A 16,040-nucleotide genomic window follows, 5' to 3' on the forward strand; every position below is an offset into this window, starting at 1 on the left:
TCCAGACTAGGTAGTTACCGTCCCATGCATATGCTGCCGTTAACCCCACAACACAGACAGCTGCGCTTGGGTTCGTGTCCTGACTGGAAGCATTGACTGCTGATGAATGTAGTCATGCTGTGTTCAGCAATGATGGTTCAAATGGCTCTAAGCACTGTGGGACTTAACATCTGAGGTCATCAGTCCCCTAGAACTTAGAACTACTTAAACCTAAGTAACCTAAGGACATCACACACATCCATGCCCGAGGCAGGATTCGAACCTGCGACCGCGGTTGCAGACTGAAGCGCCTAGAACCGCTCGGCCACACCGGCCGGCGATCAGCAATGAACCGCAGTGCTAGATTACCCTGGATAAACGTCGTCGGCGAGTATACCGGTCGCCTGGTGAGAGGTCCCACTCTGGCTGTGTTTTTGAGAGGAACGACGGTGTTACTCCCTGCTATCGTGGTGTGGAGAGCCATCGAGTATGACTTCAGGTCACAGGTGGTAGTGATTCAGGGAACTCTAACCGCACAGCTGTATGTCATGAACATCCTGCGTCCTCAAGTTTTACGTCTCATGCGACAATAGCGTGGTGCCATTTTTCAACAGAACATTGCTCGTCCACCCGTGGCACGTGTCTCTATGAACTGTCTGCTTGATGTTGAGGTAGTGCTGGGGCAAGAAGAATCCCAGGCCTGTTCCCGATAGGACACGCTTGGGATTAGTTCGGACGTCAACTCCATGCCAGTGGCAGTACCCAGGATATCAAGGACCAGTTTCAACAGTTGTCGGGTAGCTAGCCTCAACATTGTGCAGCCTTATGACACTGTTCCCACCCAAATCAGTGGATATATCCAGGCGGGGAGGGGGGGGGGTGCAAGTCATAGTTATAAATCGGCTTATGTTGCACCATTCTTATCCATCATCTATCAGAGATCATTGGAACAGTGGAAAGTTCCGCGGGACTGGAAGAAGGCCCAGGTCATAGCAATCTATAAAAAGGGTAGAAAATTGGATGCACATAATTACCGGCCAATTTCACTCACATCGATTTGTTGTATAATCATGGAACACATTTTGTGTTCAGACATAATGATCTTTCTAGACTCTGAGAAGCTCACCTGCAGGAACCAGCACGGTTTTAGGGAATAGCGGTAATGCGAGACACAGCTGGTCCTCTTTGTGCATGGTACACAACAGGCTCTAGATAACGGCTCCCAGGTCGATGCCATATTTCTATACTTTCGAAAGGCATCCGACTCAGTTCCGCACTGTCACTTGCTCCAGAAAGTGCTCGCTTATGGTCTGTCCGATGACATATGTGGTTGGATAGAAAGTTTTCTTACAGACAGAGAGCAGTATGTCGTCCTGAACGGGGTCACTTCAACAGAAGTGCCCCAGGGCAGCGTAATAGGTCCGCTGCTTTTTACGATTTGCATAAACGATCTGGTTGATAGTATTGACAGCGGCATTAGACTGTTTACCGATGATGCTGTAGTCTACAGGAAAGTAGTATCACACGAAAGTTGTGAACAAATCAATGAAGATTTACAGAAAATAAATGCGTGGTGTAATGACTGTCAGTTATCTCTCAATATTAGTAAGTGTAACCTACTGCGTATAACAAAGCGAAAATCCTCATTAATGTACGAGTACAAAATAAATACCCAGTCTTTGGCAGAGGTAACATCCGTCAAGTATCTGTGTGTGACTATCCGAAATGATCTCAAATGGAATGATCAGATTACACAAGTAACGGGTAAGGCGAATTCTAGATTGTGGTTTATTGCTAGAATCCTCAAGCGATGCAGTCCTTCAACAAAGGAAATTGCTTACAATACTTTAGTTCATCTATTCTCATAGTATTGTTCATCTGTATGGGTCCCTTACCAGTAGAGTCTGATTCAAGAGATTGAGAAGGCCCAAAGAAGAGCGGCAAGATTCGTGACTGGTACATTTAGCCATCGCGAGAGCATTACAATCTCATACAAAGTTTGATAGGCGATGCACTAAACGGAAGGGGCTGCTCACTAAATTCCAAAATCCGATCTTCGCCGAGGATATATAGCATATATTATTACCACCAACTTTCAAATCGCGCAATAATCACCATTCAAAGATAAGGGAAATTAGAGCTCGTACTGAGGCGTTCAGACAGTCTTTTTTTTCTCGCGCGCGATCCGTGAGTGGAACAGAGGAGGGGGGGGGGGGGGGAGTAAGACGTTGGCGCGAATTGTGCCCTACATCACACACCGCTTGGTGGCTAGCGGATTATATATAAAAAAAGTGCTTTGTAACTTTGCCTCGATGTTGTAATCACTGACATAACAAACATCGTTTACTCCCTCAACCTGTGATATCTGATTTTGTTTCCTCCCCCGCCCCCCCCCCCCCCCTTCGCCCACCCCCGCCCTCATTTGCATGCTTCACTTTTTTCGTCAGGCAGTGTAAGCTGCTTTTGCTTTAACGACTTTAGCCTCACCTGGTATTTAACACAAATAAACGATTTCTGTGACGTCCCTTATGCATATATAGGAATGGATGAACTTCAAGCTACGCAGTAAATTTTCTATATCGTTTCGTTCTTTTTGTTTTTCTTGTCTCCCCGATATCCTTGACGGCTATGTAATCATGCAAAACACTGAATAGAAATACAACTCCATTTAACATGTTCTGAGTGCTACAGGTTGACCTCGGTTTCTCATATAATATCAGAATGATATCAGAATTACCTAGCATAAGATAAATTAGGCTTTTTGTACCAATTCATTAATGAATCATTAAGTCACTTGGTCTGTTAGCTTCATTACCGTGTAGTGTATGGCATTAACCAAAACTCTGGTATTTAACAGTATTGAAATTCGACAACATGGTAATGATTCATAAACAACCATCGAATCTTTCCAACGGCAGTTGCCAGGTTCCCTTCATTGAAGGTGGACGAACAATTTTATGGAAACAATAGTTCAATATTCCACATCTTTCTTGCAATTCAAGAAATTAACCGCAATTGGCTTCCAGATGCTCAACGCGAATTTCACGGGACGTTTATGCTTAGTATGCAAACATCCCTGAAACATAAGACAGCACGTAGGTACGATATTAAATTACGGTATTACACACACAGAAGAAAACGTTTCCCCATCTACATCTACCATAACATTCCGGAAGCCACCTAACACTATGTGGTGTTCTTTGTTAATCACTAGTATTTCTTCCCTTTTCTGTTCTAGCAGGAAACTCGATTCTCTCTACTTTCACCACCTTTGCATTTTCATGAGATGTACGTAGGAGGAAGCAATATATTGGTTGACCTTACTAAGACTGCTCGCTCTCGGGATTTTAACAGTAAACCCCACCGGGATGCATAACGCCTCTTTTTCAACTTCTGTCAATGGAGTAAGACGAGTGTCTCTATAATGCTCTCGTGGTTACTAAATGAACCCGTGAGGAAACATGTTGCTCTTCTTTGTATCTTTTCCATTTTCTATTTCAGTACATTTTAGAGGTACCAAACTGAAGAGCAGTATTCGAGTAGCGGCGGACGTGACTGTGACGTCTGCCTTGCACACTATTGCTTTTATGTGATCGATCCGCTTTAAGTCGTTCGTATGGATACTCGCAGATACGTAGTGACTTCAGAAAGTAAATTACGCATGTCAACCTATGTTAAGACCATTGCGCAACAAGAGAGACGCATTGTCAGAAGCGAATCACAAGGTATAAGTGTCCTGCAGGCACAGTTATGGCGCGGCAACTGGAAACTTACTCTGAAGTTGAAGGACGCAGAATAGTATGATATTAGTGGACAATACGTCTAAGTAGGACGCAGATTCACCGCAAAATTCTGGCGGTAAGGACTAAATACAATATCACGTCCCGGGTTGGTGAAATAGTACTAATAATTTGACCAAGGCCGCACACACGTAGCTGATGCTGTAATTCTTGAAGTTTTCTCGGCATACCGAATATTCTGTGAGGTTTCAGGATGGCAGCTGGAACATGTTGACTTCTTGCCACAATATTTCGGCTGACAACCGTCCAGCCATCTTCACGTGTCCGCCACTGGAGAGTGCTAGTTTTTCTTCCTTTATTGTGATTTCATTTCCCTACCCCATATGGGGAGGGGAGGGCTGTCAGTGGCACAATCTGCCACTCTTCATCGGAGTGACAAGACAACTAAGACAAGAATAAAATGTTACAGATAAGGCGATGAAAAAAGGGGACATAAAACAGAGTAAGGGGAGATTATGGAGGTAAAAATAAACTGACATGGAGACATTCATGGATGGATAATTAAAAAAGTCGACATAAAGTTTAAAAAAAGCACAGTTGGGGAGTCTCAAAACACAAAGAAGACACTGAAGGCACACCCACGGGTTAAAAGTCGGCCACAGTATTAAAAACACTCTAGAACAGCACACTTTAAACCCACTTGGAGCACACACAATGAAGAATAAAACTGCCAGGTGGGACCTGCTGAGGAAGAGGCTGGAGAGGATGGAAAAGGAGGGGAGAGCAAGGTGCAGCAGGGGAGGGGGCAAGATGAAAAGAGGAGGGGCATCAGTGGGGACACCAAGAGGTAGGAGATGGTGGGGCAGGAGATGAAGAGGGAAGACAAGGCAGGAGGAAGTGCAGAGACACTGAAGGAGAGCACAGGAGAGGGAGGGGGAGTAGGAGGGGAAAGCCAAAGGGAGGGAGAGGAGAGGGAGCCCTAAGGAGAAGGCAGGAGGAAGATGGGATTAGAGTTGGTAGGAAGGGTAGATGTCAGGGCGAAGCTCATCATCCGGGAGGGGTAGATGGTGGAAGGCGCATTGGGAAAGGAGGTGGAGGGTGTGGAGATGGAGAGAGGGTGGGACACACCAGTACAGGTGCGGCAGCAGGCTGGGGGTGGAGAGGAAGGGAGACTCCAGGGGGTGAGGGGGAGCAATGCGGCAGACAATATATAGTGTGCGGATGTGTTCAAGGAAAAGGAGAAGGTGGGGGAAGGGGATGAAGCCGTAGAGGATGAGCATGGGGGACGGAAGGCGGATCCAGAAGGCAAGGCAGAGCACATTGTGTTCAAGGATTTGGAGGGATTTATAGAACCTGGGTGGAAATCCAAGCCACACAGGCGTAACAGGATCAAGGATTTGTAGGTGTGAAGGATGGTGGAAGGATGCAAACCCCATGTCCGGCCACACAGGAGTTTCAGGAGGCGGAGTCCGTTGTGAGCTTTGTGTTGGATGGTAAGGAGATGGGGAGTCCAGGTGAGGTGGTGGTCGAGGGTGAGGCCAAGGTATTTGAGGGTAGGAGTGAGGTGGATAGGACGGCCATAAATGGTGAGGTAGAAATCATGGAGACGGAAGCAGCAGGTGGTGCGGCCTATAATGATCGCCTGGGTCTTGGAGGGATTGATACAGAGGAACCACTGGTTGCACCAAGTAGTGAATTGGTCAAGGTGGGTTTGGAGGGTGCGTTTTGACTGTTGAAGGATAGGATAAAGGGCTAGGAAGGCGGTGTCATCAACAAACTGGAGGAGATGAACAGGCGGGGGAGGTTTGGTCATATAAGCAGTGTACAGCAGATAGAGGAGAGGGGAAAGGAAAGAGCCTTGGGGCATGCCGGCAGAGGGATAGAAAGTACGGGGGTTGGAATTGTGAATAGTCACATAGGAGGGACGATGGGTGAGGAAAGAAGCAACGAGACGGACGAAGTTGATAGGGAGAGTATAGATCTGGAGTTTGAAGAGGAGCTCGAGATGCCAGACATGGTCGTAGGCGTTCTGGAGGTCAAGGGAAACGAAGATAGTGGAGCGATGGGAGTTCAGTTGGAGGGAAAGAAGATTGGTAAGGTTAAGGAGATGGCCGGCGGCGGAGAAGGAGGGCCGGAAGCCACATTGGGTAAGGGGAAGGAGGTGGTTCTGGTTAAGGGGAGAGTGCTAGTTCACGGTGTCGGCTTTATACCAAAAATTACAGCGGAAACGCATGCGCATTGGCGACCGTCACGGGAGCGTCCTCTACTGAAATGTAGCAGTCTGCAGTGGCGAACACTCATCTGAAGATGGCTGGACTGTTTTCAGCTGAAATATTGTGGCAAGAGGTCATCAGGCTGCAATCCCGAAACCTCATAGAATAGTGGATGACGCTGATCCGCAAGTGCAGATCTTGCAGAGTGTCATTTGCATCACTTCAGCCAGCTGAAAAACCATCTTGAGGGGGGGGGGGGGGGGAGGGGGAAATTTTACAACGATGATGACGTTCACATAACGGCCCTCGAATGCCTCTGTAACCGAGGAGTGGATTTCTGCCTGAGGAACTAAACAATTCGTAAAATGTTCCGACCATTCTTTACAGGGACTTGGTGTCTGCGTTGAAAATAGTGTCATGTAACTGTGCCACTTTGAAGTGTATTCTAGCATTCAATAAAAGTTACTTGGCCTGCCATAATAACGAGTAACTTTCTTTTTGAAGCCTCCTCGTTCTTAACGATGTGACTGTTTCCACTGATTATTTGACAATCGTTTAATCAAACAATAACGTGCTTCTGCACCAATTTATGCAAAATACGTTAAATTTGTTTATGCTGGGGGCCAATTGCCAGTTGATCATCTCTAACCCCCCCCCCCCCCCCCCCCCCCACTTCCCTTCATTTCGCCACAGTTTTCTAGCGTTGCAGCTTCCCTTTATACATCTGTATCATCCGTGGACAGCCTCATCATGAAACTTATGAAGCTTCTCATATTATCGACTCGTTCATTCGCGTATATTGTGAACAGTAATGGTCCCATATCACTTCCTTGGAGTACATCCAAAGTTATTTTGAGGTCTGAAGATTTCTCTCCTTTAAGAATGACATGTTGTCTTCTATTTACTGGGGATAATTGCTTCCAATACTAAAGCTGGTCTGATATTCCTACAAACTCACAAATGTTTCATGGGGCGCCAGCACAGAACTGATAAAATGGCTTCCAGAAGTCAAGAAATACGACGTAAAGATGGAACTACCACATATTCTTTCTGAGATTTACTGGATTCTGACGGGCATCACTACTCGAAACGTTTTTATTAGAAGTTGGGAATATTAGGATTTACAGAAAATATTTTTGTGTTTATTACTTTGAAATACGAGGATTTACCTGGATGCGAGCACTTTCTTGACGACGGACGTCTTGCCAGCAGCCACTGCACGCTCGAGTTTCACCACCGCCACCTGGTCCTCTGCAACAGCGAATGATTACGTTATGGACAAATACGCTAAAGCGTCAAAGAAAGAGGTACAGACATGCGTATTCAAAAAATGCTCAAATGTGTGTGAATTTCTAAGGGACCAAACTGCTTAGATCATCGGTCTCTAGACTTACACACTACTTAAACTAACTTATGCTAAGAACAACACACACACCCATGCCCGAGGGAGGACTCGAACCTCCGGCGGGAGGGGCCACGCAATCCGTGACAGGACGCCTCAAATCGCGCGGCCACTCCGCGCGGCAAGCGTATTCAAATGCAGAGATATGTTAACTGGCAGAGTACAGCGCTGCGGTCGGCAACGCCTGTATAATACAACAAGTGTCTGGCGCAGTTTCTAGACCTGGTACTGCTGCTACAATGGCAGGGATTGAAGCTTTAAGAGAATTTGAACGTGGTGTTTTAGTCGGCGCACGAGCGATGGGACACAGCATCTCCGAGGTAGCGCTGAAGTGGGGATCTTCCCGTGCGACCATTCACGAGTGTATTGTGAATATAAGAAATTCGACAAAACATCAAATTTCCGGCCAGAAAAAGACCTTGCAAGAACGGGACCAACGACGACTGAAGAGAATCATTCAACGTGACGTAAGTATAACCCTTCCGCAAACTGCTCCAGATTTCAGCGCTGGGCCATCAACAAGTGTCACCGGAGCCGAATGCCCACTCTTGTACGCTTGATGACTGCACGACACAAAGTTTTACGCCTCGCCTGGGCCCATCAACACGACATTGGATTGTTGATGACTGGAAACTTGTTGCCTGGTCGGACGTGTCTCGTTTCAAATTGTATCGTACGGATGGACGTGTACGGGTAGGAGAAAATCTCACGAATCCATGGACACTGCATGTCGGCAGGGGACTGTTCAAGCTGGTGGCGGCTCTGTAATGGTGTGGGGCGTGTGCAGTTGGAGTGATGTGAGACCCTAATACTTCTCGATAATACTCGGACAGGTGACACGTATGTAAGCATCCTGTCTGATCACGTGCATCCATTCATGTCCATTGTGCATTCCGACAGACTTGGGCAATCCCAGCAGGCAATGTGATGCCTTACGCAATGTCAGCAGGCAATGTGATACCTTACATGCCCATAATTGCTACAGAGTGGCTCCAGGACCACACTCCTGAGTTTAAACACTTCCGCTGGCCACCAAATTCCCCGACATCAACATTATTGAGCATATCTGTGATGCCTTGCAATGTTCTGTTCAGAAGAGATCTCCACCCCGTCGTACTCTTATGGATTTGTGGACAGTCCTGCAGGATTCACGGTGTCAGTTCCCTCCAGCACTATCTCAGACATTAGTCGAGTCCAAGCCATGTCGTGTTGCGGAATTCTGTGTGTTTGAGGGAGCCCTACATGATATTAGGCAGGTGTACCAGTTTCTTTGGCTCTTCAGTGTATATCCTTCTGGCAGCTCACAGCTGTGTGTATGATGGGCTGCCAATAGTAGTACATGTTGTGGTGAAAAGTTTCTTTGCTACAGTACGTTACAAGCTGCTACCGGAAGAGAATACCAGAAGTTCAAAGAAATAAAAGGTACGAGTTGTCACGTGTATTGCGGTCTGGTGAGAATACATGTAAAAAGGAATGCTTCGTTGAGGCGAGCAGGCGTTGAAAGCGTGAAGGTCTGTAACGTGCGATGCTACGCCAAGTGTTGCCGAAGTTAACGGGGAGATGGATAGGAAATGCATTTGATGCAAGGCCGTAGGAACCATTACCAAATTGTAGGAAGGAGCATAAGAAAGCGAATAAAGGATCTGTTAGGTGATGATCAGTTTGGCTTTCGGAAAAGTAAAGACAGCACAGAGCCATATCTGACGTTACTATTGATAACGGAATAAAAAAAAAAAAAAAATAAAAAATAAAAAAAAATATTAAAAAAAAACATAGGATATTTGTCGACCTGAAAAAGCGATAGACAGTTAAAAATGGCGCAAGGCGTTCGAGGAACTGAGAAAATTTTGAGTAAGCTATAAAGATAGAAGGGAAAGTACAAAATGAACAAAACCAAGTTGGATAAAATGAATGGAAGCGTAAAACTGTAGCGCCTCGGATTAAAAAAGATAGAAGACAAAAAAATGGCTCTGAGCACTATGGTCATCAGTCCCCTAGAACTTAGAACTACTTAAACCTAACTAACCTAAGCACACACATCCATGCCCGAGGCAGGATTCGAACCTGCGACCGTAGCTGTCGCGCGGTTCCAGACTGTAGCGCCTAGAACCGCTCGGCCAGTTTGAAGACAGGGGTGCGGTCTACCGTCCCTGCTATTCAGTCTACACATCGAGGAAGCACGACGGAAATAAGAGAGAGGTTCAAGAGGAGGATTAAAATTTAGGGTGAAAGGATAACAGTGGTAGGATTCGCTGAAGACATAGCAATCCCCAGTGAACGAGGAGAAGAAATAGAGGACATACTGAATGGAATGAACAGTTCACAGAGAAAGTGAAGAAGAAATGCAGGAAGTGTTGAATGAAATGAACGTTCGCGTGTGTAAAGAACATCCTCTGAATGTAAAATGGAGGAAGACAGCAGTATCGATGAGTAGAAGAAGTGAAGTAATTATAAATTTCACATCAAAATTGGGGACCACGTTGAAGACGAGGTTAAGCGATTCTGATAACTTGGAAGCAAAATAACACGTGATGGAGAAAGCAAGAAGGACATAAACAGCAGACTAGCACTGGCATAGAGGGCTGCTAGTATAAAACACCGGCCATAAACAGTGTCGTATGGTACTGAATTACGGACTGTGGAGAAATTGGAAAAGAATCGACGCATGTAATGTGGTGCCATAGAAAGATGTTTAAAATTAGATGGACTGATAAGGCAAGGGAAGGGAAAGATGAAGCACACTGATAAGAAGAAGGGGCAAGATGATAGAACATGTATTAAGGCATCAGGGATTAATTTCTGTAATACTAGAGGAGAGGGGGGCGGCTGTAGAGAGTGAAAACCGTAGGGGAAGACAGAGATTGGAATACATACAACAGATGCTGAGGGGAGAGAGTGGTGCAAGTTCTACTCTGAGATGAAGAGGATGGCACATGACTGGTAATTGAAAAAAATAAAAAATAAATATGAGGTTTGTTTTCAAAAATCTGTTGATGTCATGTGCACTAATTAATCTGTTAAGTGACTGATTTTAGCTAACCAGAATATTTTAAAGTTAATCAGGATATATGCTTATATGGTGCTAATTGATCCGTGGTCTAGGGGTGCCGGCATGGTAGCTCAGCGTGTTCGGACAGAGGGTTACGTACCCTCTGTAATAAAAAAACTGAGTTAATCGATCATCAACGAACTTAATCGGATGTCCTACGACGTCCGCCCCGAATAGATACAACGAACAAACGCGGACAAAATGAGAATTAAAAAAAAAAAAGGGTAGCGTCTTTGATTCGGCAAAACGCCTTCGGTCCCGGGTTCGATCCCCGCCACTGCCTATATTTTGGTAAATAATCAGCATTGGCGGCCGAATACTTCCGGCATAAGAAGTCAGCCTCATTCTGCCAACGGCCTTGTCAAAGAGGGCGGAGGAGCGGATAGAGGTTCAGGGCACTCTCTTGTCCTAGGGGTGGGTAATTGACCCTAAAGGCGGAAGAATCAGCAATGATCAACGACATGAGGATGCAGAAGGCAATGGAAACCACTGCATTAAAGACACGTAACGTGTATCCACAGGACATGTGGCCTGTATTTGAAGAAGTGTCATGATGATCTCTCCATTGGCAAAAGATTCCGGAATAGTCCCCCATTCGGATCTCCGGGAAGGGACGGCCAAGGGGGAGGTTACCATCAGAAAAAGATTGAATAATCAACGAAAGGATAACGTTCTACGAGTCGGGGCGTGGAATGCCAGAAGCTTGAACGTGGTAGGGAAACTAGAAAATCTGAAAAGGGAAATGCAAAGGCTCAATCTAGATATAGTACGGGTCAGTGAAGTGAAGTAGAAGGAAGACAAGGATTTCTGGTCAGATGAGTATCGGGTAATATCAACAGCAGCAGAAAATGGTATAACAGGTGTAAGATTCGTTATGAATAGGAAGGTAGGGCAGAGGGTGTGTTACTGTGAACAGTTCAGTGACCAGGTTGTTCTAATCAGAATCGACAGCAGACCAACACCGACAACGATAGTTCTGGTATACATGCCGACGTCGCAAGCTGAAGATGAACAGATAGAGAAAGTGTATGAGGATATTGAAAGGGTAATGCAGTATGTAAAGGGGGACGAAAATCTAATAGTCATGGGCGACTGGAATGCAGTTGTAGGGGAAGGAGCAGAAGAAAAGGTTACAGGAGAATATGGGCTTGGGACAAGAAATGAAAGAGGAGAAAGACTAATAGAGTTCTGTAACAAGTTTCAGCTAGTAATAGCGAATACCCTGTTCAAGAATCACACGAGGAGGAGGTATACTTGGAAAAGGCCGGGAGATACGGGAAGATTTCAATTAGATTACATCATGGTCAGACAGATTCCGAAATCAGATACTGGATTGTAAGGCGTGCCCAGGAGCAGATATAGACTCAGATCACAATATAGTAGTGATGAAGTTCAAGACATTAGTCAGGAAGAATCAATACGCAAAGAAGTGGGATATGGAAGTACTAAGGAATGACGAGATACGTTTGAAGTTCTCTAACACTATAGATACAGCAATAAGGAACAGCGCAGTAGGCAGTACAGTTGAAGAGGAATGGACATCTCTAAAAAGGGCCATCACAGAAGTTGGGAAGGAAAACATAGGTACAAAGAAGGTAGCTGCGAAGAAACCATGGGTAACAGAAGAAATACTTCAGTTGATTGATGAAAGGAGGAAGTACAAACATGTTCCGGGAAAATCAGGAATACAGAAATACAAGTCACTGAGGAATGAAATAAATAGGAAGTGCAGGGAAGCTAAGACGAAATGGCTACAGGAAAAATGTGAAGACATCGAAAAAGATACGATTGTCGGAAGGACAGACTCAGCATACAGGAAAGTCAAAACAACCTTTGGTGACATTAAAAGCAACGGTGCTAACATTAAGAGTGCACCGGGAATTCCACTGTTAAATGCAGAGGAGAGAGCAGATAGGTGGAAAGAATACATTGAAAGCCTCTATGAGGGTGAAGATTTGTCTGATGTGATAGAAGAAGAAACAGGAGTCGATTTAGAAGAGATAGGGGATCCAGTATTAGAATCGGAATTTAAAAGAGCTTTGGAGGACTTACGGTCAAATAAGGCAGAAGGGATAGATAACATTCCATCAGAATTTCTAAAATCATTGGGGGAAGTGGCAACAAAACGACTATTCACGTTGGTGTGTAGAATATATGAATCTGGCGATATACCATCTGACTTTCGGAAAAGCATCATCCACACAATTCCGAAGACGGCAGGAGCTGACAAGTGCGAGAATTATCGCACAATCAGCTTAACAGCTCAAGCATCGAAGCTGCTTACAAGAATAATATACAGAAAATGGAAAAGAAAATTGAGAATGCGCTAGGTGACGATCAGTTTGGCTTTAGGAAAAGTAAAGGGACGAGAGAGGCAATTCTGACGTTACGGCTAATAATGGAAGCAAGGCTAAAGAAAAATCAAGACACTTTCATAGGATTTGTCGACCTGGAAAAAGCATTCGACAATATAAAATGGTGCAAGCTGTTCGAGATTCTGAAAAAAGTAGGGGTAAGGTATATGGAGAGACGGGTCATATACAATATGTACAACAACCAAGAGGGAATAATAAGAGTGGACGATCAAGAACGAAGTGCTCGTATTAAGAAGGGTGTAAGACAAGGCTGTAGCCTTTCGCCCCTACTCTTCAATCTGTACATCGAGGAAGCAATGATGGAAATAAAAGAAAGGTTCAGGAATGGAATTAAAATACAAGGTGAAAGGATATCAATGATACGATTCGCTGATGGCATTGCTATCCTGAGTGAAAGTGAAGAAGAATTAAATGATCTGCTGAACGGAATGAACAGTCTAATGAGTACACAGCATGGTTTGAGAGTAAATCGGAGAAAGACGAAGGTAATGAGAAGTAGTAGAAATGAGAACAGCGAGAAACTTAACATCAGGATTGATGGTCACGAAGTCAATGAAGTTAAGGAATTCTGCTACCTAGGCAGTAAAATAACCAATGACGGACGGAGCAAGGAGGACATCAAAAGCAGACTCGCTATGGCAAAAAAGGCATTTCTGGCCAAGAGAAGTCTACTAATATCAAATACCGGCCTTAATTTGAGGAAGAAATTTCTGAGGATGTACGTCTGGAGTACAGCATTGTATGGTAGTGAAACATGGACTGTGGGAAAACCAGAACAGAAGAGAATCGAAGCATTTGAGATGTGGTGCTATAGACGAATGTTGAAAATTAGGTGGACTGATAAGGTAAGGAATGAGGAGGTTCAACGCAGAATCGGAGAGGAAAGGAATATGTGGAAAACACTGATAAGGAAAAGGGACAGGATGATAGGACATCTGCTAAGACATGAGGGAATGACTTCCATGGTACTAGAGGGAGCTGTAGAGGGCAAAAACTGTAGAGGAAGACAGAGATTGGAATATGTCAAGCAAATCATTGAGGACGTAGGTTGCAAGTGCTACTCTGAGATGAAGAGGTTAGCACAGGAAAGGAATTCGTGGCGGGCCGCTTCAAACCCGTCAGTAGACTGATGACAAAAAAAAACAGTATCCCATATTTTTACAGGACATGGTACTAGTGAAAATAAAATAAGCATTAGTGGAAACAAGTACTTTCAGACATGTGGACCATTCTGCCTTATGATAGCTGTCTGTCTATAGGAGGTGCTCGATGCCCCTACCACTCAATTTTACATTCTATTCCGCTCTCTACTCCAAAGGCTCACCATCTAGTGCGAATGCAGCTGGTTGCCAGTGAAACCACCTGCATGGGACTCAACCTCATGTGACGCCCAAGATGTCGATGTGTGTGGAATACACCAATGCTTTTAAATGTCCCCAAGGCAACAGATCTAAGGTCAGGTGAATGGAGACGCCATGCTACTAGAGCTCCTCGACCAATCCATCGCTGTAATTAATGGTTTGTGTCCCTTGTTTTGCCGCAAGGGTAACGTTCTTCAGTAGCCCGTTTGTAGAAGACTCATAACTGTTATTTTAGTTAGTAATTCGAAAAATCTGATGACAGACCTATGGAGAAGGTGCAGTTACCATTTTAGTGGTTAACTGTGAAATTGTTTTTATCTCAAAGAACTGCGGCTTTACAAACCTACCTCCATTACCCATCATAGTGATTGGTTGAAACGCCGTCGCCTGTAGTAATAAGAATAAATAAAATAGCCTCAGGCTGCAGTTATGGCTACAAGTTTAATAATTATCCTTATAATAATAATACTTCATAATAATCATTGGTCAACTTTTGACGTTGTTATAATTACATAGGCTAGGAAACACAGAATAATGTTTTATTGTATCCTATTGCTTCTTCAGTTTAATCGTACTAGTCGCAACTGCATGACTCTTTTATGTACTTCTTTTCATTTTTTTCTTTCATTCTCTTTGTAAAGGTTCTTTAATCTTGAACCTAAATGTGGAAACCAATATTACATAGTGATGTGTCACACGTAAGGTGAAGAATGCTACTGCATTACTATCTGCATTAGAATCTGAAGACAGTACAGAAGCGCCGGAAATTCTAAGGTCTGACGCTACGAAAAATTTTCAGTGCTGTTTTTGAGAGAACAACTGAAATTTGTCGGCACCTGGATATCTTAGTCTTTGGTCTTTGGATGGTTGTCAACCAAAAGGACAGACAAAACTACTTAATATGTGATCCTGAAGAGTATTACTGATGGGTGGTTTTTATCCCATTTTTATATTCTTTTTTAACAGACTTAAAGTTTAGTGAACATAAGAATGTGGAGCTGAACACGTTCTTGCTGAATTACACTTGTGGAGAAGGAAATCTGTGAAAGAAGACTACAAAGTTACATCTTCCAAGGAAGCACTGCAATTATGCAACGAAGATATTTATCCAAATATTAACAACATTCTGAACCCACCAAGGTAGCCGAGAGTGCTAACGCACTGCTTGCTGGACTCGGGTAGGCACGCTGGCCCCGGATCGAATCTGCCCCGGCGGAGTAACGACTAGGGCGGGTTGCCGGCCAGCCTGGATGTGGTTTTTAGGCGGTTTTCCACATCCTGCTAGGTGAATACTGGGCTGGTCCCCACGCTCCGCCTCGGTTACATGACTCATAGACATTTGTAATTCGTTCGTACTATTCCGTGGATTACATTCGATGCAACCAGTTGGGGTACTCACATTCTGTCCCAGGGGGGTATGGGGTGGCGACATTCAGAGCATCTGGCCACTCCTTAATATCAATACGCCAAATCCGGTTACTCATAACAGCATACCTCGCAAGTCGGGATAAATGCTTAGAAAGAGAGAGATTAACAACCTTCTGAAAATAATGTAACTACAGCCGTAGCACAGAGCTCATTCTCCACTTTAAACAACATCAAAACATACTTGCGAAGTTCAACAGGACAGGGAAGTTTTGACGTTTAGAGTTTCACATTAAATCATAATTATAACAATTATTAGATTATTATTCATATACATTTACTAGTTCTAAAAGAAGTAATGTATACAGCCGTGTTAGTCGAAGTATGTTGATAACTGTGTTTTATCCTTGCAGAGGCTATTAATTGATCTGCCATCTTGTGCATTCAGATGTGCGGATACGTCGTTGTAGGGAAGATACTTATTATTTGCTGGTACCTTTGTTTTACCTGTAATTATTTTAAGTTATGATTTATTTATTTGTTCGTCTGTAGAACA

This window comes from Schistocerca americana, chromosome 3 (assembly GCF_021461395.2).
Source record: "Schistocerca americana isolate TAMUIC-IGC-003095 chromosome 3, iqSchAmer2.1, whole genome shotgun sequence".
NCBI lineage: Eukaryota > Metazoa > Arthropoda > Insecta > Orthoptera > Acrididae > Schistocerca > Schistocerca americana.